At 38.1% G+C, this 22,191-nt stretch overlaps 1 pseudogene; it reads left to right on the top strand.

The window, feature by feature from the left end:
• The first annotated feature begins 3 nt into the window (after positions 1-3).
• LOC103744734 lies at positions 4-929 on the top strand (annotated as a pseudogene).
• The last annotated feature ends 21,262 nt before the right edge of the window (positions 930-22,191 follow it).

The raw sequence follows: 22,191 nt of genomic DNA, 5'->3' as shown, positions 1-22,191 counted from the left end.
ACAATGGTCCTGCAGAATTATTCTGTGGTATCAAAATTTGTGTTGTATGGATTGTGCTCTTCACGACATCTCCAATTTTTTTCTTTATATTTTTTTCTGGGATCTATGTGGCCATTATGGTGGGTAATCTCTTCATTGTGATTACTGTCATTTCTGTCCCCAACTTGCACCCGTCACCTATGTACTTCTTGTTGTGGAATCTGTCTTTCTTGGACATGTGGCTGGCCTCATTTGCGACTCCCAAGATGATTTCAGATTTTCTCAGTGTTCAGATGCTCATCTCCTTTGAAGGATGCATGGTTCAGATCTTTCTCTTGTACTTTACTGGTGGGGCTGAGATGGTACTGTTGGTCTCTATGGCCTATGACAAGTACGTGGCCATATGCAAGCCCTAGTGTTACATGACGATGACCAGGCAAGCTTGCATTAAGCTGGTATTGGCTTTGTAGGCTGTTGGATTTCTGCACTCCATCAGTCAAATAACCTTTACTGTGAATTTACCTTACTGTGGCCCCAATGAGGTAGACAGCTTCTTCTGTGACCTCCCTCTTGATCAAACTTTCCTGCACCAACACCTACATCCTGGGCATACTCATGATCTCAGACAGTGGGCTGCTCTCCCTCAGCTGTTTTCTGCTCCTCTTGGCTTCCTACAGTTGCAGCTTGCTCACTGTCTGGCAGAGCTCTGCAGGGGGTGCATTCAAAGCTCTCTCTACTTGCTAAGCACACATCAAGGTGGTCACTCTATCTTTGGATTTTGCATTTTCATATATGTGTGGCCATTCAGTAGCTTCTCTGTGGACAAGCTCCTGTCTGTGTTTTACATAATTTTGACCCCACTGTTGAATCCTCTTATTTACACACGGAGAAATGGAGAGATGCAAACAGCTAGGAAGAAACTGAGGAACAGACAAGTGATTTTTCACTGAATTCTATGGCTTTACACTCGCTCCAAATGATTCTTGGATGGGGTTTCTTAAAACCAAAATTCTGCTAAAAGAATTTCTTCTAACATTATGTTCATGCAATGTGAAATATGTTATCATCAACTGATCGCAATAAAATATATAAAAGTATAATTGCACACACAAACACACACACACACACACACACACACACACACACACACACACACACACACATACACACCCCTCCACAACTCCACACAAGCATTTTGGAATGAATCTACAGTTTTATTTTTTCAACTGGATTTATGTTATTAGTTTATTTTGCTTAAAAATGTGATATAAAAATACATTTTCATTTCAAAACTATGAGCTAGTATAACAAAAAGGGGAGATCTTCAAGAAATCTAGGTGGGGATTAAATAACAAATATCCTGAAAATCATACTGTCATTATTCCTGGAAACTCGAGGTATGTGATTTTAAAAGTGTTTGTTTTACCCATTGTGGTGGCCCACTCCTTTAATCTCAGGACATGGGAGGCAGAGGCAGGTGGATCTCTGTGAGTTAAAGGCCAACCTGGCCAACATAGCAAGTTCCAGAACACCTGGGGCTACATGGGCACCCTGTCTGAAAGAAATAAACAAAGGATATGCTTCCTGTAAGGGAAACTCCCAAGGGTCTTGAATACTGTCATTGATCAGAAGCAAAGGGTGGACTCCTTACTCCGCTATGACACCAATCCTATACATATGCATAAGCATAAGTCACTGTTTAGGATCAATTACACCTATTTATATGAACATTAAGGGATGTTAAAAGAAATCCATGTTTGCTCTTAGAATTACTTTCTTTAGTTATCATTGATGCAGCACTGATTAGTGACTTGTTACAGACTTTGGATATTGGGTTGTTATTTACTTATTTTATTTAAAAATGCTTTTACTTGTTTGTTTGTTTGGAGTGTACATGTGTGTCATCATGCAAATGTGGAAATCAGAGGACAACGTGCAGAAATAGGTTCTCACCTATCATTTGGGTCCTGGGTATCAACTCAGGTCATCATAGTCGGTGGCAAGCACCTTTATCCAAGAGCAATCTCGGTGTTTATTATTTTAATTTGAGTAACCTATATTAATCATAAATGTTAATAGGGCTTTAGATGATATTTCAGTACATGCTTACAGGGTGCCCTGATCAAATATAGCTTCTCTTTCCCCTCTGATGACTAGTAATCACTATTCTACATTCAGATTGAATTCATTTTTTTGGTAAACATACCAGTTGTGAAATTGCTTTCCTCATATAAGAAAGCATATGTGGTACTTGTGTCTTTATACCTGATTTATTCCCTATAACATGATATCCTCCAGCTCTATCCATTTTCTTGCAAATAGTAAGACTTCATTTTTCCTTATGATTGAGCAATATTCCATGGTGTGTGTAAACAGCATTTTCTTTATCCATTCACCTATTTGGAGGTACCTACATTGCTTCCATTTTTCGGCTGTCCTGCAATAACACATGAGTAGGCAGGTATATGTCTTTGGTATGCAACTTGTTTACCTTCATATTGCACATCCAGAAGAGAAGGAACTAGAATATATGGGAGCTCTACTTTCAGTATTTTTTCCCAGAAAACTCCAGACTGTTTTCCATATTGTTGTTCTCCTGTTTGGTAGTATTTTTTAAAACATGGTTTTATTCTGCAGCCCTTGCTGACCTGGAACTCACTAAATTGCCAACCAACATTTAGCAAACTTCCTGCTTCAGAGTTCCAGACCAGGATTACAGGCGTGAACCCTCATGGGCCCAAGAAAGATGTTAGTGCTAGGGAGTGAACCCAGGACCTTGGGCATACTAGACAAGTACCGTTCTACTGTGCTACATCCACAGCTCAATGTTTCCATTTTTCATTCTTAAGATATGACAAGAACTGTCAGTATATTTGTTTATTCAATATGTGATTTTTTTCAAACATCTGAGGTTGAATATTTAGCTAGTATAGAAGACAAAGCACTTAAAATCACACTTTCTCAGATTCACAGACCTTTCAGTTTAATGAAAGAAAGGCAGGTATAACAACCACAAAATGTGCTGCAAATTGAGAACTATAATAAGAGTGAATAGCATATACTCTAACAGCACATGAAAGGGAAACCATAACCTAGACTTTTATATTAGAAAGACTTCCCTTAAGGATTTTTACAGCTTTTCTTTGACTTCCTAGAATTTCAACTACTATATAATATTATATAATTATATAATGTATAATATACTATACATAAAACAGTATTGTGATGATCTGTGATGATACTGTATTTTATATCTAGTCAGTAGGAAATATATATTTTAGTATGATATTAACATATTGATATTATGTGTTTCTCTATATGTAGTATGCGTCTGTTTATCATAAGACCAGTTACTGAAATAGTACCAAAAATGAGCCAGATCCTGTGTTTCTGACTTCCTGCAATCATCCTGTGAATCACTCAGGGCCATATCATCTTGAATGTGCCAGATCTCTTCTGATCTTTGATGCTAAGCAGCGTCAGGCCTGGCTAGTGCTTAGGCCGGAGAATGGAACGACTATCCTATTCATTCTTAAGCTCTTTTCTCTCCATTTTACTTGAGCCAGAGTCATAATATTGCACCATTTCACTGTGAGAATAAATTTAAATATCTTGAGTGTTATTTGATTTTAAGCTGATAAGTATGGACATTCGATGTGTTAGTGGAATGAATGAGTGTAGTCATCGGTTTTGGTGTTTTCCCCATTACGTGTTTTTGCAAGGAGCTTGTCATTGTCTGCTCAGAGGAGCTATAAATTGTGTCCTAGAGCAGCATAAATTCTGATGAATCATTTATGAAACTCATTTCTCATTCTATTGTAGTTTATTTTCTGAGGCTTTCAAATGAATTCAGAGCTTTGCACACCCTAGCATGCATTCTACCACTGACCTACATTTTCAGCCCTCATTTCCAATGTCAAAATGAGGCACATTAAATACCTAATATAACAAATGTTTTAAATACAAGCAATGCGGTTTACTAAGTAACCTGTGAAGTTTGAATGTGTTTGGGATACATTACTGCTAAATGGAGAGATTCCCTCCACTCATTGATCTGCAGAACAAGAATAGCACCATCATAACTCTCACTATGTATACTTACTGTTTTCCTTTTATGAACACATATGAGAAGTTAAACAGCCCAGGTTTCTGCTATTATTATATAAGGTGGAAACCCATTTTTCTCTTTGTCAAGCACTTATAGCATTTATTCTCCCTCTACTGCCTAGATAGATACTCTAGAAAATCTTTATCAAAAATGTCACTTGGCTCACTCCCAATCTCTATTTTGATAGAGAATATTTGTAATAAATGACCAATAAATTATTTCCAGTAGGTTTTCTGCATTCACTAAATTGTAATAAGAATTTTGATTTCTTTCTTTTTTATTTTTTAAAATACATTTTATTATTTTTATTTTATGTGTATGCATGTATTGCCTGCATGTAGATAAGTCCACCTGTGTCGTGCAATGCCCACGGAGGACAGAAGAGGCTGTCGGATCCCCTGGAACTAGAGTTATGGACAGTTGTTAGCTGCCATGTGGGTGCCGGTCTTCTGCAAGAACAGTGTTCTTAACCACTGAGCCATCTCTCCAGCCCCTGCTTTCTTTATTTTTAGTTGTGCTTTTGTACATTTTGTACAACAGTCCTTAATCAAATTGAGAAGCCTCCTCCCCCATCCATTACCCCCTAGCCTTGCTAGATCTCATACATTCCACCACACATATTAAGTCTTATCCTATCAAGCATTTTTACCCAGATGTCCTCTGGTGCAAGTTCATCCACTGGAGTCTAGTCATCCTATCTAGAGATTGAAAGTGAAATCTACGCTTCCCTCAGCCAGTAGTAATTAGTCTCCAACAGTTCCCAGGCTAGGGCCAGCCCACCACCGATTTTCCTTGTAACACTCTAGACCCTTGTCTGATTGAGTTGACATTGGTCATTTACTCCGTGCCACCACTGCAGCAAGTTCACACGTGCAAGCTTCTCGTTCCCTGAAAGTCTCTGTTTCTCTATGTTAATGGATCAACCCTGGCTCTTACAATCTTTCCATCTCATTTTTCACAATGTTCCTTGAGCCATGAGTTGGTGAGCTTTAATATAGGAGTCCTATCCAGGGACACACACTCTGAAGTTACTTATTCTCTAAAACTCGATCAGTTGTGGCCTTCTGTGTGCATGGCACTCTATTGTATAGGGAAGCTTCACTGGTTAAAGTTGAGGGATGCACTATTTCTCTCTCTATGCACTATTCCACTATGTTCCATAAACCTTAGTTGGACTGGTTCCACAGTAGGTTTGTTACCTAGGACTGAGCATCTCTCAGATGTATATTTTCTGTGTGTGACAAGTTGTGGAACTCTGAAGCAGCCACCACCTGTTGCAAAAAGAAGTTTCTTTGATGAGTGGTGTCTAGTACAGTTGTCTGTAAATATAAGGGTCCATATTTACCATATGGTAAGAAATTTCATTTGTTTAGAGATATGACAGAGAGAGGCTTCCTAGGATATATGACCTTTCCATATGTATTTGGCTGTGTTTGCAGTACCACCTATGAGTTCACTCCCTTTGAGAGGGCTTAAAGTCCGATTAGATAGTTGTTGATTACCCCCCCCCCAAATCATGCCATTACATCAATAGAGGTAGTTTGTTGTGCCAGTCATTATGGTTATTAGGCTTTATGTCTGGGTTGAACTATTGATTGATTTTCTCCCTTAGCAGCTTTGATAGTATCCTCTAGAACTATGAGAGCTAGATTTCAAGGAGATGTCTCCCCGTCAGTTCTTGCCCATATGTCCTGTCTTCAGCAGTAGGGTCTTATCTTTGAGTTCTGGGAGATAATCAAAAGCTCTGCCAATAGCCTGCGTTATTTTGGGAGTCTTTTGGAATACTCTGACCAACCATTTGAAGGGAAGGGAAGTCATCCAGTATGGCACTATACTCCTTGCCATAGAATCCCCAGGTATACACATTTACTAAGGTTAAAACACTATATGTGCAATTCTCAGGGGGTCTCAAAGCCAACACTTTTCCTTATGGCTTCTCTAGCCTCCACAAGATCCATTCACCTCTCCTCTCCCCACTCTGTTCAACTTCCACTTCCCTCTTCCCTCCCCAGTCCAAGTGCCTGATTATTCCAACCCCTTTCTGGAATTCCCTTCCCCCCCCCACCATGGTCCCCACCATGTAAATCCCTCCTCCCCTCCCAGACAAACACTCCCATTTTCTGCACCTCCTACCTGGTAGCTTCTATTGCCTGCTATCCCACTCTGTCAGGCTCTTTCTTCCCCTTTACATCTGTGTTTCCTTTCCATTTTCCTGGCTCCAGCTGTTCCATCAGGATATATATTCACATATAAGGAATTGGTGCTATGATCCGCAATGAGGGAGAACACACATCATTTGCTTTTCTGAGTTTATTTCACTTAGTATAACATTCTCTAGTTCCATCCATTTACCTGAAAATTTCATAATTTCATCTTTTCTTACTGCTAAGAACTCAATTATGTAAATATACCAGATATTCATTATCTATCTGTCAGTTAAGGGACATAGAGGTTCTTTCCATTTGTTAGATATTGTAGTGAGAGCAGTAACAAACATGGATATACAGGTATCTCTACAGTATGATGGGTCCTTTGGGTATATGCCAAGGAGTGGTATAACCAGATCGTATGGTAGGTTCATTTTTTTGTTTCTTGAGTTCTCCATGCTGCTTTCCATAGTGGTTGCACAAGTTTGCAATCCCATCAGCAGTGAATGAGCATTCCCTTTTCTCTGCTAGCTTTGCCAGCATTTGATGTTTTTTGTTCTCTTGAACTTACCCAGTCTGACTGGAGTAAGATGGAATCTTAAAGTGGTTTTTATCTGCATTTCTTTAATTATGAAGGATATTGAGCACTTTTAAGGTGTTTTTTAGTCATTTTTATTTCTTCATTTGAGGAGTCTCTGTTCAGGTGTATAACCCATCTTTTTATTGGTTCATTTATTTTTGTGTTTCTTTGTTTTTTGAGTTCTTTGTATATTCTGGATGTTAATCCTCTGTTGGATATGCAGCAAATAAAGACTTTCTCCCACTCACTGTGTTTCTTGTTCACTTCCTTGGTTGTTTCTTTTGCTCTACAGAAGCTTTGTAGTTTAATGAGGTTCCACTAGTTGATTGTTCACCATTAATATTGTTCACTTTAATGCCTGAACAACAGATATTTGATTTTAGAAAGTCCTTTCTTATGCCTATGCTTTGTATAGTACTGTCGGTTTTCTTCTACCAGTTTCAGAGTTTCAGGTTTTATACTGAGGTTTTTGGACCATTTGGAGTTGCCCTTTGCACAGGGTAAAAGATAAGGTTCTAATTTCATTATAGAGCAGGTAGAGATTCAATTTTGCCAGCACCGTTTATTGACAATGCTGTTTTTCCTCCATTGTGTTTTCTTCACTCTTTTGTCAAATATCAGGTGACTGAAATTGAATGTACTCATTTTTGGATTTTCTATTGTGTTCCATTGATATGTGTGTCTAATTTTGTGCCAGTACCATACTATTTTAATGACTATAACTCTGTAATATAATCTGAGATCTACTATGGTGGTCTCCTAGCATTGTTATTTATGCCGAAGATTGCTTTGGATATCTGGTATCTTTTGTGATTCCATATGAATTTTAGGATGATCGTTTTCTAGCTCTGTGAAGAATCTGTTGGGTATTTTGATTGGCATTGTTTTAAATCTATAGATTGCTTTTGGTAAGATGGCCATTTTCATAATGTTAATTCTACCAATTCATGAGCATGGTAGGTCTTTCCATTGCCTAGTATCTGCCTCTCTCTTTCTTTAAATATTTAAAATTTTCATTGCAGAGATCATTAATCTCTTTGGTTAGGTTTACTCCCAAACATTTAGTTTTGAGGTTATTGTGAATAGGAGGGTTTCCTTGAATGATTTTTCTGATTGGTATATAGAAAGGCTATTGATTTTTATAAGTTGTTTTTATAACCTGCCACTTTACTGAAAATATCAATTATTTCTAATAATTATGCTATAGAACAAATACTAGGAAATTAGCAGGAGCAAGGAAAATATATTATTCTATAGTATTTTATTCCTTGTTCCCTAGTGCATGAGATATGTAAAATATTTTATCACCAGAATTATCCCTCATGTCTCTTCTACCCCAAATCCTTAAACTCTTATAACCATTCATGGTTTTCATTTCTGATTTTTTTCACTTTAAAGAAATATGTAAATAATTGAGGTTTACTGACATTTTTATTTAATTTAACATAAAGTTCTTGAAATCCTCCCAAATGTTTGCTTTTATGAATATATTTGTTTTCTTTTATGAAAGAAAAAAAATCCAAAAATTTGTCCTCTCCTGAAATTTGTCCTCTCCTGTGAGCCTGAGCTATCTGCAGTCCCTTCCTGTGAACTGCAGCTGTGGTCCCTTTTCCTGAACCTGGAGCTGTGGTCCCCTCACATGAGCTTTGGACCCCTACAAGGAGCCACAGTTCCAAATTCCTCTGGTGGTAGGCTGATGGTGGAGCAGAGTGGAGGACAGACTTCCTGATGTTGGACATCATTTCATTCTTCTCTGAGTGACTACATTACCCACAGTCCCCTCTTCCCCTGAGGTCCAAGTTTGTGCATGACAGAGTATTTCCCTTTTATGCTGTGGACAGCAAAGTCCTCTGTTAATTGAATACTCTGGTCTTGGAAGGACTGATTCTCTAGAACAAACCTCCCACCAGCATTGAGGGCCATATATGGTCCTGCACATCCAAGCCTTGATGTTTGACTTCTCCCATTACCAGCTACCAAGAAGGTTTCCATTAGTTTTCTATTCTCTTCTACTACCCCAATATGCCTTTACTTATGCTCTAATAGAAATTTTAGAGAAAAAACCACAAATTAGAAAGTTAATAAAAAGAGGAAGTGCTGTAATAACTAAGCATGTAATTCTCAAATTACAATATATAACTACATCTTAGAATAGAAATTTATAAATCTGTATGTCTGCTACAGTTTTTGAATATTACTTCCTAACGAAACTATACTATCAAGCTTCAAAAATAGTGTGAATTTGGTCACTGTTCCTGTAATGTGAGCTTGCCATACACTCACTTTTCCAATTCTCCAACCTTTAAAAAGTATTTTACTGTAATTGTGTTACTTCTTAAAGAAGGCAATGATAATAAAAATTTTTTAATTAAAAAATTTCAAGTTCATTATGCAGTACAGCTATTCAGCTTACTGTGTCTACCTGTTCTGGATATGTTTGCTTTTGGTCTTCTTGGTTCCTGACACATACATTTTGATATATTGAATTTTAATTTTCAGTCTACCTGATTTAAAAAAATCTCACTCATATGAGACAAATACACATGGATGGAGAGCTCATATATCTTAGAGAAAACCCCAAGGCTGTCACATCCCTAGACAAATGTAATTTCTTACTCTGTGCTGAATATGGATTCTTATAGTTACAGACAAGTATGCCAGTCTCCACTCATCAAAGAAGCTTATTTTTCAACAGACTGTAGTTATTGCAGAGTTCCACAACTTGTCACACAAAGACATTGTCTTTAAATTGCCCAATCTTAAGTGACAAATCTACAATAGAACTACTATACCTAAGGCTCACAGAACATAGTGGAACAGGGGGGTAGGGAGACTACTAATACATCTCTCAACGTTCATCAATGAGTTTCCTCGTGTTGCAGAGGGCCATGAACACAAAAGACACAAATGCCTAATGTGTAGAGAATAAGAGTCTGAAGAGTGTGGGTCTTTGGGCAGGACTCCTATATTAAACTTCACCCACCCAGACCTCAGGGACCATTGAAGAAGAGGAGGAAGAATGATTGTAAGAGCCAGGAGAGGAGGTGCATGACCATATGGAAAGAGTCTTACAGGCTTGCTCATATGAAGCTACAGCATTGGTGTCAGTATGCACAAGACCCATGAAAACTCAGACAAAAGTCCAGCATAGAACTTGGGAAATGGGCAGCAGGCCCCAACTTTAGCCAAAGAACTATTGGCAGATGATTACTTCTAGGTGAGGGAGAATTGATCTTCTTTAAGGGAGACGCTCTAGACAGGCTGAATAGATCCCAGTGAATGAACTTGCACTGACTGAGAGACAGTTGGGTACATCAACTTGACTCAATAGGCCGTATAGGACATTTGTGGTAGATGCATGAAATCTGGCATGGGAGTCTACGGGGGGGGCGCAGATGGGGTAGCGAGTATAAAATGCTTAATATGTCTTTATGAAATGCATAAAGATTCAATAAAATAGAGAAATAATGCCAGGTCCCCTGGATCTGAAGTTAAAGACAGTTATTAGCCACCATGTGGGTGCTGTAAACTGACTCTTTGGATTAGAAACCAGTTTTCTGTTTGTTATTTTTTTGTTTTTGTTTTTGTTTTTTCTTGGTGTGCAGGAGTAATCTTTCATTATTTACTACAAACAGTGACAGTGTTAATAGAGACTGATCCCTAGGTCATAGCAAAAGCATTCAGATCTACATCTATAGCAGATATGTGATGCAAAGTGTACCGTCTTGGATTGCCTCACAGTCTTCAGTGTGTCCATGATCTCAGTACAAACTCTGCTAGATCTATCTGTGAGGACTTTACGCACTTCTCCATAACACTGCAGAGGCAGAGAGTACAGCTTCAGTGTCAGCTGGCTCACACTCTCAGTGTGCAGTGGCAGAATCTTCAGGTCATGCACAGAGACATAAGTCCCACAGAAACTGACCATGGTGAGCTGGGAGCAATGGCTCAGGACAGGCAGGAAGCCACTGACGTTGGGTGGCCTCAAAGAACAACCCTCCAATTCAAGGGTCTGCAGAGTGATTGTCAGTTTTTCTAGTAGAATTCAGAGTGACCAACTATGCCAGTAAATAGGTCAGACACCACTCAGATTCAGGTATTTGAGCCGACAGATACTTAGGCACCCAGGTAATAGCTTGTTTGACTCCAAAAGATTGCACCAACTGACAGGGTCTCCCAAGGTTTCTTCAAGTCCCTGAGTACCTGGGCCAGCCAGTTTTAGGAGCCACTGCTTTGCATTGCTGAGCCATCTCTCCAGCCCCCAAGCAGTAATTTTAGAGTGTATTTTGTTAAAATTTCCCATGCTGTATTTTTATTTACCTTTAGACATAATCTAATTTTTTCTTTAGAATATATAACTGTATCTGTTTCTTTACATGATTTGCTTTACATGTCCTTTTTTAAAAGATAATGTTCACCACACATTCCTATGAATAGTGATTTTATTCATCTCTCCAGCCCCCAAGCAGTAATTTTAGAGTGTATTTTGTTAAAATTTCCCATGCTGTATTTTTATTTACCTTTAGACATAATCTAATTTTTTCTTTAGAATATATAACTGTATCTGTTTCTTTACATGATTTGCTTTACATGTCCTTTTTTAAAAGATAATGTTCACCACACATTCCTATGAATAGTGATTTTATTAGATATACATTTTATATTCTCCTACTCCAAGTTATCCAGGAGATTTTATTTTTTCATCTATTTTTTATTAACATGAAATTCTAGTAATGGCACTCTCATACATTAAAATATTTTAAAAATTATTTAGTTAATAACCATATAATTAAAAGAGGCATTTCATTACAACAGCATTGACCTATTCAATAAAAATTTCCAGAGCTAAGATGCTTCTTTTTCAAAATTGGCTGTAAATTTTTAGGTTTACATTTGAATTAATACAGCTTACATTATTGTACTCTGTATAAACACTGTAAGACATAAAATGAAATGAGGTTTTAAACTTTGAAAAAGATACCCATTTCATTATTAAAATATACAGTTTCATACAGAAGAATTCATTTTTAATACAGTTGACACTAAGATGCATATGCGTTTCTAATCTCTATATATTTGACCGTTACTAGTCATAGTCGGTTACTTGAGCTCCTTGACATCTAAGCATGGATATAAAGTCACCAGGTAGATTTCAATGGTAATGTTTTTCACATCTACTAATTATTAAGGAGCAAATTTTTATGCATTGAAGAATTTGTTTTTTTATACACCCACTTCCCAGGTAGCACCCTCCCATAGCCTCCCTCCCCCCACTATAGCCCTTATACTCTGGTATCCCTGCTACTGTCTGCTGTATAGTTGGTACCCCCAACCATTCCCCACTATTTGCCCTTCTAGTGAATCTAGTTAGCCTATCTAGAGGTCTTTGTTTTAGAAGGGTCAGCTGTTCCTCATCTAGTGGTAATCAGTTGTCAGTGTTCCTTTGGATAAGATTGGGGTCTGCTGTTCAATTTCCCAGTTCTATGCTGGGTTACTATCAGGGAATCCCTTTGGCCACCCTGGCCAACAACTCAAAAGAAGGTATTGCCTGTCTGGAATTGTTGATTGTTATGTAGTCTTTATCTATACATATGGTCTCTTATGAAATTATACTGGCCCCTTTAATCTTTGGTTATACTTTCCTTTTGGGTGTTTAAGGCCATAGAGTTGGTCCAGATAAGCCGATATATTTTTACTGTTCAGGTGGTTTGAGGATCTGTTCCTCAGGGGTCACATGGGCTTGGGAGGAGCCCACAGCTCCTTTTACCAGTTCCGCCTATGTGAAGATAAGTCAAAGATCTTGCTCGACCATAGTTGGCTTCGCTTGGAAGCATGGAGGAAATGATTCCGCTGTGTTGACCCTTCTCTTTACAGAGTGAACATTGTTTCAAGGCCATCTGGTGGGGTCTCCTCAGCCTCCTTGATCAAGAGGACAGGTGGCCCACCACCATTATAGGACATTTTGAGAGATGCTTATAGCACAGTCGACCTAGGAGGGCAAGGAGCAAAAAGTGTTCTTTATATCCCTCTGACCATATTATTATAGACCTCAAAGTATGTCTGTTAAACACCCAAGAAGGTTATTTCCACCAGTCTTGTATTTTTAATTACTGTGTGTCATGTAGATAAATCTTGGGCACAAAAGAGTTGTTCACAGATAAACCTTACCAAGACATATATTTCTTGATCTGCTATGTATAATTTGTCAGTAGGTTTTATGAGTAATATGGTTCTCTCTGGTTTTCAAAACTAGCTAGGCATTGTTATCTTTCACCTTGTCTCACACCTCCATCATGATTTTCCCTCTTAAGGTCCCCCATTTCCCCCTTTCTCCCTTAATAATACCCTTCTCCTATGGTCCTACCTCTCTTGAGCTCCTACTTTCCCTTTATCCCCTAGGTTCCTCTTATACCCTTCCCTCCCCCCTCCCTTAAACTAACCCAATTTTTATCCATATCTCCCTTATTAAGGCCTGTTTCCTTCTGTTCTTCTCTTTAAGGTCCTTTCTTTTCCTTTACCTCACTGTTTCCTTTCCATTATCCTGGTTCCTGTAGTTATGTCTGCATACACACTCACTTATCAGGGTTTGGTTCTAGGATCCACACATGAGGGAGAATATATGTTGATTTTTTTTCTGAGTCTGTGTTACTTAGCTTAGTATAACAGTTTCTAGTTCCATCCATTTATCTGCAAATTTCATGACTTCATCTTTCTTTATTGCTGAGTAAAACTCCACTGTATAAATGAACCACATTTTCATTATCCACTCATCAATTGGAGGACGAGGTTGCTTCCATCTCTTAGCTATTGTGAAAGGAGCAGCAACAAACATCGATGTACAAGTGTCTCTGCAATAGAATGAGTTCTTTGGGTGTATGCCAAGGAGTAGTATAACTGGGTCAAATGGTAGGTTCATTTGTAGTTTGTTAAGAGTTCTCCACACTGCTTTCCACAGGGGTTGAACAAGTTTACGGCCCCACCAGCAGTGGATGAGTGTTCCCCTTTTCCCACATCCTCTCCAACATTTGGTATCATTTGTTCTCTTGGTCTTAGCCAGTCTGACTGAGGTAAGATGAAATCTTAAAGTGGTTTTGAATATCTTTAAGATGTTCTCATAGCCATCTTTACTCCTTCTTTTGAGACCTCTCTGTTCAGCTCCTTAGCCCATCTTTTAATTGGGTTGATTCTTATCTCGGTTCTCTGTTTTTTGAGTTCTTTATAAATTCTAGTTATTAAACCTCTGTTGGATGAGTCACTGGTGAAGATTTTCTCCCATTCTGTGGGTTTTCTGCTTGCTTCCTTGGTTGTCTCTGATGTACAGAAGTTTTTTAGTTTAATGAGGTCCCATTTGTTAATTCTTGCCCTTGTTTCCTGAGCAACTGATGTCCGGTTTAGACTTTTCCTATGCCTAGATCTTGTAGTTTTCTCCCAATGTTTTCTTCTAATAGTTTCAGAGTTACAGGCTTTACATTGAGGTCTTTGAGCCATTTAGAATAGACTTTTGTGCAGGGTGAAAGATAGGGGTTTAGTTTCATTCTTCTACAAGTGGAGATCCAGTTTTGCCAGCACCATTTGCTGAACATGCTGTCTTTCCTCCAGTTAATGTTCTTGGCCCCTTTGTCAAATATCAGGTCGCTGAAATTGTATTTACTCACATTTCGGTCTTCAATTTTGTTCCATTGGTCTATGGGTCTATTTTTGTGCCAGCACCATGTTGTTTTTATGACTATAGCTCTGTAATACAGCTTGAAAACTGGTATAGTAATACCCCCAGCCTTGCTCTTAGTGCTCAGGGTTGTTTTGGTTATCCAAGGCATTTTGTGCTTCCATATGAATCTTAGGATAGATTTTTCCAAATCTGTGAAAAATGTTATTGGGATTTTGAGTGGTATTTCCTTGTCTCTATATATGACTTTTGGTAGGATGGTCATTTACACAGTATTACTTCTTCCAATCCATGAGCATGGGAGGTCCTTCCATCTTCTGATGTCCTCCTCAATTTCTTTCTTTAAAGATTTAAAATTTTCATTGTAGAGCTCTTTAATGTCTTTGGTCAGGTATACGCCAAGATTTTTTTTTTTGCAGCTATTGTGAATGGGAGTGTTTCCATGTGCTCTTTCTCTGATTGCTTGTTATTGGTATATAGAAAGGGTATAGAATTTTGTAGGTTACTTTGGTAGCCTGCCACTTTACTGAATGTGTTAATAATTTCTAGGAGTTTTCAGGTGTAATTTTTGGTGCCCCTTAGATATAATATCATATCATCTTTAAAAAGAGATAATTTGATCTCTTCTTTTCCAATTATTACTCCGTTAATTTCCTGCTTTTGTCTTATTGCTCTTGCAAGAGTATCAAGGACTATGTTAAAGAAAAGTGTGGATAGTGGACAACCTTGTCTGTTTCCTGATTTCAATGGGAATTCTGCCAGTTTTTATCCATTTAAAATGATGTTGGCTGTGGGTTTGTTATATATGGCTTTAATTATGTTGAGGTATGTTCCCTCCAGTCCAATTCCCTCTAGGACTTTGAACATAAATGCATGTTGAATTTTGTCCATTTATATGATTTATGATGTTTATTGACTTCTGTTCATTGAACCATCCCTGGATCTCTGGGATAAAGCTGACTTGATCATGTTGGATGATCTTTTTGATGTGTGTCTGTATGTGGTCCTGCTCCATCATGGTTGGCTTTCAGAAGCATGGAGGAAATGATTCCTCTGTGTTGACCCTCCTCTTTATAGACTGGACATTGTTTCAAGCCCATCTGGTGGGGTCTCCTCGGCCTCCTTGATCAAGAGGACAAGTGACCCACCACCATTATAGGACATTTTGAGAGATGCTCATAGTCCCCTGGAACTAGTCAACCTAGGTGGTCTAGGAGCAAAAAGGGTACTTTATGTCCCTCTGACCATATTATTATAGGCCTCAAAGTATGTCTGTTAAACACCCAAGAAGGTTATTTTCACCAGTCTCGTATTTTTAATTACTGTGTGTGATGTAGATAAATCTTAGGCAAAGACCAGTTGTTCTCAGATAAACCTCACCTAGACATATATTTCTTGATCTGTTATGTATAATTTGTCAGTAGGCTGTAGGAGTAATATGGTTCCCTCTGGTTCTCATAACTAGCTAGGCATTGTTTATCTCTCACATTGTCTCACCCTTCCATCATGATTTTCCCACTTAAGGTACCACCATTTCCACCCTTTGTCCCTTACTAATACCCTTCTCCTGTAGTCCTACCTCTCTTGAGCTCTTTCTTTCCCTTTATCCCCTACATTCCTTGTATACCCTTCCCTCCCCCCTCCCTTAAAATAACCCAACTTTTATCCATTTCTCCCTTATTAAAGCCTGTTTCCTCCTGTTCTTCTCTTTCAGGTTATTTCTTATCCTTTACCTCCTCTTTCCTTTCCATTATCCTGGTTCCTGTAGTTATGTCTGGTTGCATACTTATTCATCAGAGTCTGGTTCTAGGATCCACATATGAGGGAGAACATATGTCGATTTATAGTGAATTTTTTAAAAAGGCTACAGTGAGCAGTAAACGTTAACTGAAGGTGAGCATTGATGATGGTAGAAGCATAAAAAATTCTGTCTGTAACACACACTGCAAGTTAAGCCACTTATCTGCTGCCTGCAGAATTGTAGTTTTCGATTCTGAAAGCACAGATTCCTGTGGCATCAAAATTATAGAAACAGCCCACATTAAAAAAAAAAACTAAAAGAATAAGTAAATTAGATCATAAATACCCAGTTGCACTTACCAACAATAGAAAATTTTAGTGTTTGGGGATTTGGAGATTCAGGCATACACAGTGAAATCACAAAGGGGATCATTAAAAGTATATTAATTGCAACTTTGTGCTATAAATTAAGAACACAGAAATTAAAGTATTAGCTAATAATAGGGGGGTATGAGGGTAAAAGAAATAGAACAAAGGCTCGAGAGTTGAACTGATGTAACATCATTGGGCAATTCATTGGAAGGCGTGTGTCCTACTGGCCATATGACTTGAGTTTGATGTGAAGGGTAATGAGATATTAATAGAATTTAGCGAAAGTGTTTTGTGTTTCTCCCATCAATAACTTTTCTTTTGTCCATTTTGCATTTGCATTGGCTTTCCAAAGAGAGGTTTATATGACAATTTTAATTTCAAATTTGAAAAACCGTGCATAATGAAATATCTCTCCTTAGATTCTACAATTTGACTCTATTCTAAATTGTTTTAATTTTATTTATTATTTTTACTTTATGTGTATGCATGTATCGCCTGCATGCAGGTAAGTGCACCTGTGTCATGCAATGTGCGCAGAGGTCAAAAGAGGCTGTCAGATCCACTGGGATTGGAGTTACAGACAGTTGTTAGCTGCCATGTGGGTGCTGGGATTTGAACCCTGGTCTTCTTCAAAAACAGCCAGTGTTCTTAACCCCTGAGCCATCTTTCCAGTCCCTATTTTAATAAATAAAAGATTCCTGCAGTAATAAATTTTCTTTTATTTTCTAGATTGTTGTTGCAACTTTGCTAAATTCAGCTATTGTAGGCATTATGCTACACCTGTGAGTCACAGATAATTTTGAGTAGCATTTCAATATTATTTTTCAATGCACTCACCTGCTATGTGTTTCAATTATTTCTTTCTTCTTTAACTCTTTATGTCAAAGTTGTTAGTTTTCTGTAGCAATGTCTTCCATCACATTGTTTAGATCAGTCCCTAATTATTATTATTTTTGTTGTTCCACTTTAAATTTTTTGATATGTGTATTATTGATTTTTTTGTGTATTTCATATAATGCATCTTAATCATATTTCAGTCCTTTCTCTATCTGCATCCCCCATGGTCCTCTCACAGGATTTCACGCATTCTGTCATATATGTTAAGGCTTGTCAAGTCAACTTCGTACCCCCAGATATCACTTGGTGTGAGTTCATTCACTGGAATCTGGTCAGCCTATCTGGCATCTCTCCCTTAAAGAAAACCAACTCTCCCTCACCCAGCAATGATCAGTTGCCGATAGTTCCTCAGCTAAAGTTGTAGCTTCTTACCCATCTCTCCATTCTAAGCTGGGTTTTTGTCTGGTTAGAGTTTGCATGTGTCTTGTGAATGCTGTCACCATTGCTGTAAGCTGATATGAGCAAGTTCTCAACAGCCTGGAAAACTCTGGTTCCTAGTGGTCATCCACCATCTCTGGCTCTTACAGTCTCCAAATCCCTAAATGTGAGTATATATCCTGATGTAACCACATGATCCAGGAAAATGGAAAGAAACCATAGAGGTAAAGGAAAAGGAGCAACCTTGAGAGAGGGGGATAATGAGACAGGTGTTACCTAGGGGGAAATGAGGAAAATGGGGATATTTAACCATGAAGAGGGGAGGGGGATATACCAGAAACCATTTGAGTGTAAAAGGGAAGAAGGATATCAAGAGAGGGGGAATAATAGGAGACAGGTATTATCAAGGAGGAAATGGGGAAAATGGGGGTGCTTTTACTGGGGAGGGAAGAGGGACGATTAGACAAGGAGAGAGAGAGAGGAGTAAATAATTTCTAGATGGTATGAGAAAACAGAGGGAAATGTACTAATTCAAAGTCCTACTGAAAAATACACATACAATATATGTACATAAGTGCATGTGTATTGTGGAATGCAATATAAGAAGCACAGCGCCAGACAGAAGAGTCCTCTCATTGAGTCTCACAAAATAGCACAGGATATTGCCACAGTCCTTAACTTCCTCCCAGAACTTGAAGGTAAGACCCTGTTACTGAAGACAGGACATACTTCAGACACAGGACATGGAACAATGGAACTGGAACAGACCTGGGAGTCTCCTCCTTAAAGACTAGCTCTCATAGTATAAGAGGATACCATGCTAGCTGCTAAGGGAGAAAATCAATTACTGATCCAACCCAAGCTTTAAAACCTAAAAACCACAACAATGACTGACATAGCAAACTGTCTCTATTGGTGCAGTAGCAGCACTTTTATTTTGAGCAAAAGGAAGAGCTATTTAATTGGACTTAAAGCCCACAGAATGGAAGGAAACTGATGTTGAATACTACAAAGACAGCCAAATACACATGACTGGAGAAGTCACAGAACCTCAAGAAAAAACTATGTCACATTCCCAGACAAATGTAATTTCCCACTGTATGATAAACACGGATCCTTATATTTACAGAGAAGCATACCTCTCACCACTCATCAAAGAAGCTTTTTTTAGGGGCACAGCCCTATGTGACAAATCTACAATGTAACCTCTATACTCAAGGCTCATGGAAAATAATGGATGTAGTGGTGTGGAGAGAATATTAAAGCATGTCTCACACTCATCAGCAAAGCTTCCTCATGCAATAGAGGGAAATAAACACAGAAAGCCACAACTTGTCAAACTGTAGAGAATAAGACACTACAGAGTACAAGTCCTCCACTTCTATATTAAAATTTTGCCACCCAGGGCTCATAGATTGTTGTAAAAGAGGCCTTGGAAATACTGTATTTATCCTTCTTCAGTAAATTACTTTCTTAATTACTGTTTTTGAATGTTTGATTAATATATATATATATATATATAGAAATGCAATAGATCAAGAGAAAGAAAGGAAGCAAATAGGAAAGAAGATACCAAAAATGGAGGGAAAGGGACCATTGGGAAAGTATGTTCAACATGCAATCAATGCTTATGTGAAATTGTTTTTAAATTTTAAAATACAAGTGGTTTCAATGTACTGACTGGCTACTTTCCTGAATTATTTCATTAACTCACACTGTGTGTATGTATGATCCATGTATGATATTTAGAATATCTGTGTGTGGGGGGTGTACCAAAAATGGAGGGAAAGGGACCATTGGGAAAGTATGTTCAACATGCAATCAATGCTTATGTGAAATTGTTTTTAAATTTTAAAATACAAGTGGTTTCAATGTACTGACTGGCTACTTTCCTGAATTATTTCATTAACTCACACTGTGTGTATGTATGATCCATGTATGATATTTAGAATATCTCTGTGTGGGGGGTGATATCATCTGTAAAGACGGATAGTTTTACTTCTGCCATTCCAATTTGAGTGCCTTTTATTTATTTTCTGCATGTTGAATTGCTCTGGCAAGAACTCCATGGCTCCACTGTTTATATTTGACCAAAGTAGTATCCCAGCCTTTCTCCTGAACTTAGAAGGAAAGTTTTCAGTCTTTCAACATTGACTAAGATGTCATGTAATATACATCATGTTGGTAAATTGTCATGTGCTGTTTAAGCTCACTGTGAAGCTGGCTCTGGAGGTGGCATTTGCCCCATCAGACTTCAGACCAAAACATGCATTTCTCAAAGTGATCCCAAGATGACTTTTCCAGGGTTGGGCCTTGCCCTCTAACAAAGGGGAAATGAGTACAGGAAAACAACCAAAGGGTGAAAACACCATATCCTTGAGTAGAAGAAAAAAACATAGTAGTCAAGTCAGGTATGATAGTGTACACCTTTAATCCCAGCACTCAGTAGGTGGAGGTAGGAAGATCTCTGTGAAATTAAGGCTAACCTGCTCTACATAGTGAGTTCCAGGGCAGTTGAGACTACAGGAAGACTGTTTCAAAAACTACAAAAGTAAAAATCAGCTAGTGGTAATCCCTATACACACACACACACACACACACACACACACACACACACACAATTATTCATTCTACCGGTTCTGTTTCTTTAGAGAACCCTGACAAATACAGATTGTGGTACCAGGTACCAGGTACCTCTATCTATCTATCTCTCTATCATCTATCTATCTATCTATCTATCTATCTATCTATCTATCATCTATCTATCTATATCTGTTGTCTGTCTGTCTATCACAACAAAACAATAATAACTAAAGAAGAGGTCTCAAAATTGAGAGGGAGGCATAGGAGGAGATGGAGGGGAGAAAGAAGTAAAAGTTATGTAAATACAGTACTCATTTATGAAATTCTCTCTCTCTCTCTCTCTCTCTCTCTCTCTCTCTCTCTCTCTCTCTTTCTTGAAAAGCTAGAAGGTAAATCATTCCCAGGCGCTTTCCCACATCTAACGACTCAAATGTTATCCATCCAGTCACGTAGAAATGCCTGTGGTGGCAACTTCTGATTACAGCTCTCACCCAGGAGATGCTTCTGCCTGGGCTCCACTTTGTGGATCAGGGGTTCCAGCTGGCTGTTTGTTCCTGGGTTTCCCCTTTGTTCCTGTTAGGTGACATAACTGTCTTATATGATATTCTACTCCTTATTGGCTGCTTGCTTTTTTATTTGTATACTTCTTCTTCTATATATTTAATAAACATACACATTTGAAACCAAAATCATGGCTGTCGTGGAACATTTTCCACATGGAGCATGCTGTTTGTGGTATCTTCTCTTTTCTACGATGTCAAGATAGTTTCTTATGTTTCTTGTGTGATGAATTTTAGATCATGAAAAGGTATATATTTTTCTCAAATGTTTTTTCTGTATCATTTCCCATGAATTATATTAGTGCATTATTATATCAGTGCATTGTTATTGATATTTGTATGTTGAACCATTCTTGCATCCCAAGTGTAATCAATTTGTTCATGAAGGTAATCTTTCTAACCTTGTCTGTTGTCCATTTTTCAGATTGAACTTGGTTTTAGGTTAAGGATATTTCCATCAATATTATTGATATTTACTGATAGTTTTATTTCAGTGTGATGACATGTTTTAATTGTCAACTTGGCTGGTCTATTCCATTTATATAGCTGTAATAAAATAACCTGATCAAAATTAGCTTAGGAGATGAAAGGGTTTATTTACCTCATAATTCCAAGTCACAGTCCATCATTTAAGGAAAGTCATTCCAAGAAATCAAGTAGCTAGTCACATCACATTCACCATCAAAAGCAAAGAGAAGTGAACACACTTAGACTTCCTGCTTGTTGCTGGTGGTGCTTGGGTAGACATCTTGATTTGTATACAGATCAGGGTCCAGACCAGAAATTAGCACACAATAGGATGAGTTTTCCTACATCAATTAACAAGACAATCCACAGCAGACACACCCACAGGCCAACCTGCTATTGATAATTACTCATTAAGAAGCTCTTTGCAGGTGATTCTAGGCTGTGTGGACACTTTAACAAGCATGTTTTCAATGTAGTGTCACTGACCATGAGTTCCTGAAGTGTACAAGAGTGGAAAAATGGATATGAACACAAGCAAGCAGGCAAACATTTATGTGTGCATTCATTTCTGTTTGCTCATGACTGTGGTTACGTGACCAGCTGCATCAAGTTACTGCTGCCATGGCTTCCTCACAGTGATGGACTGTAGCAAGAAGTGGAAACTAAAACAAACTCTTTCTCCTTGAAGCTGTTTTTTATCAAGATATCTTATT

Source organism: Nannospalax galili, unplaced genomic scaffold, assembly GCF_000622305.1.
Source record: "Nannospalax galili isolate Female #2095 unplaced genomic scaffold, S.galili_v1.0 scaffold1423, whole genome shotgun sequence".
NCBI classification, from domain to species: domain Eukaryota; kingdom Metazoa; phylum Chordata; class Mammalia; order Rodentia; family Spalacidae; genus Nannospalax; species Nannospalax galili.
Note: the sequence above shows the minus strand (reverse complement) of the source record. Positions and strands in the feature narration are given on the sequence as shown.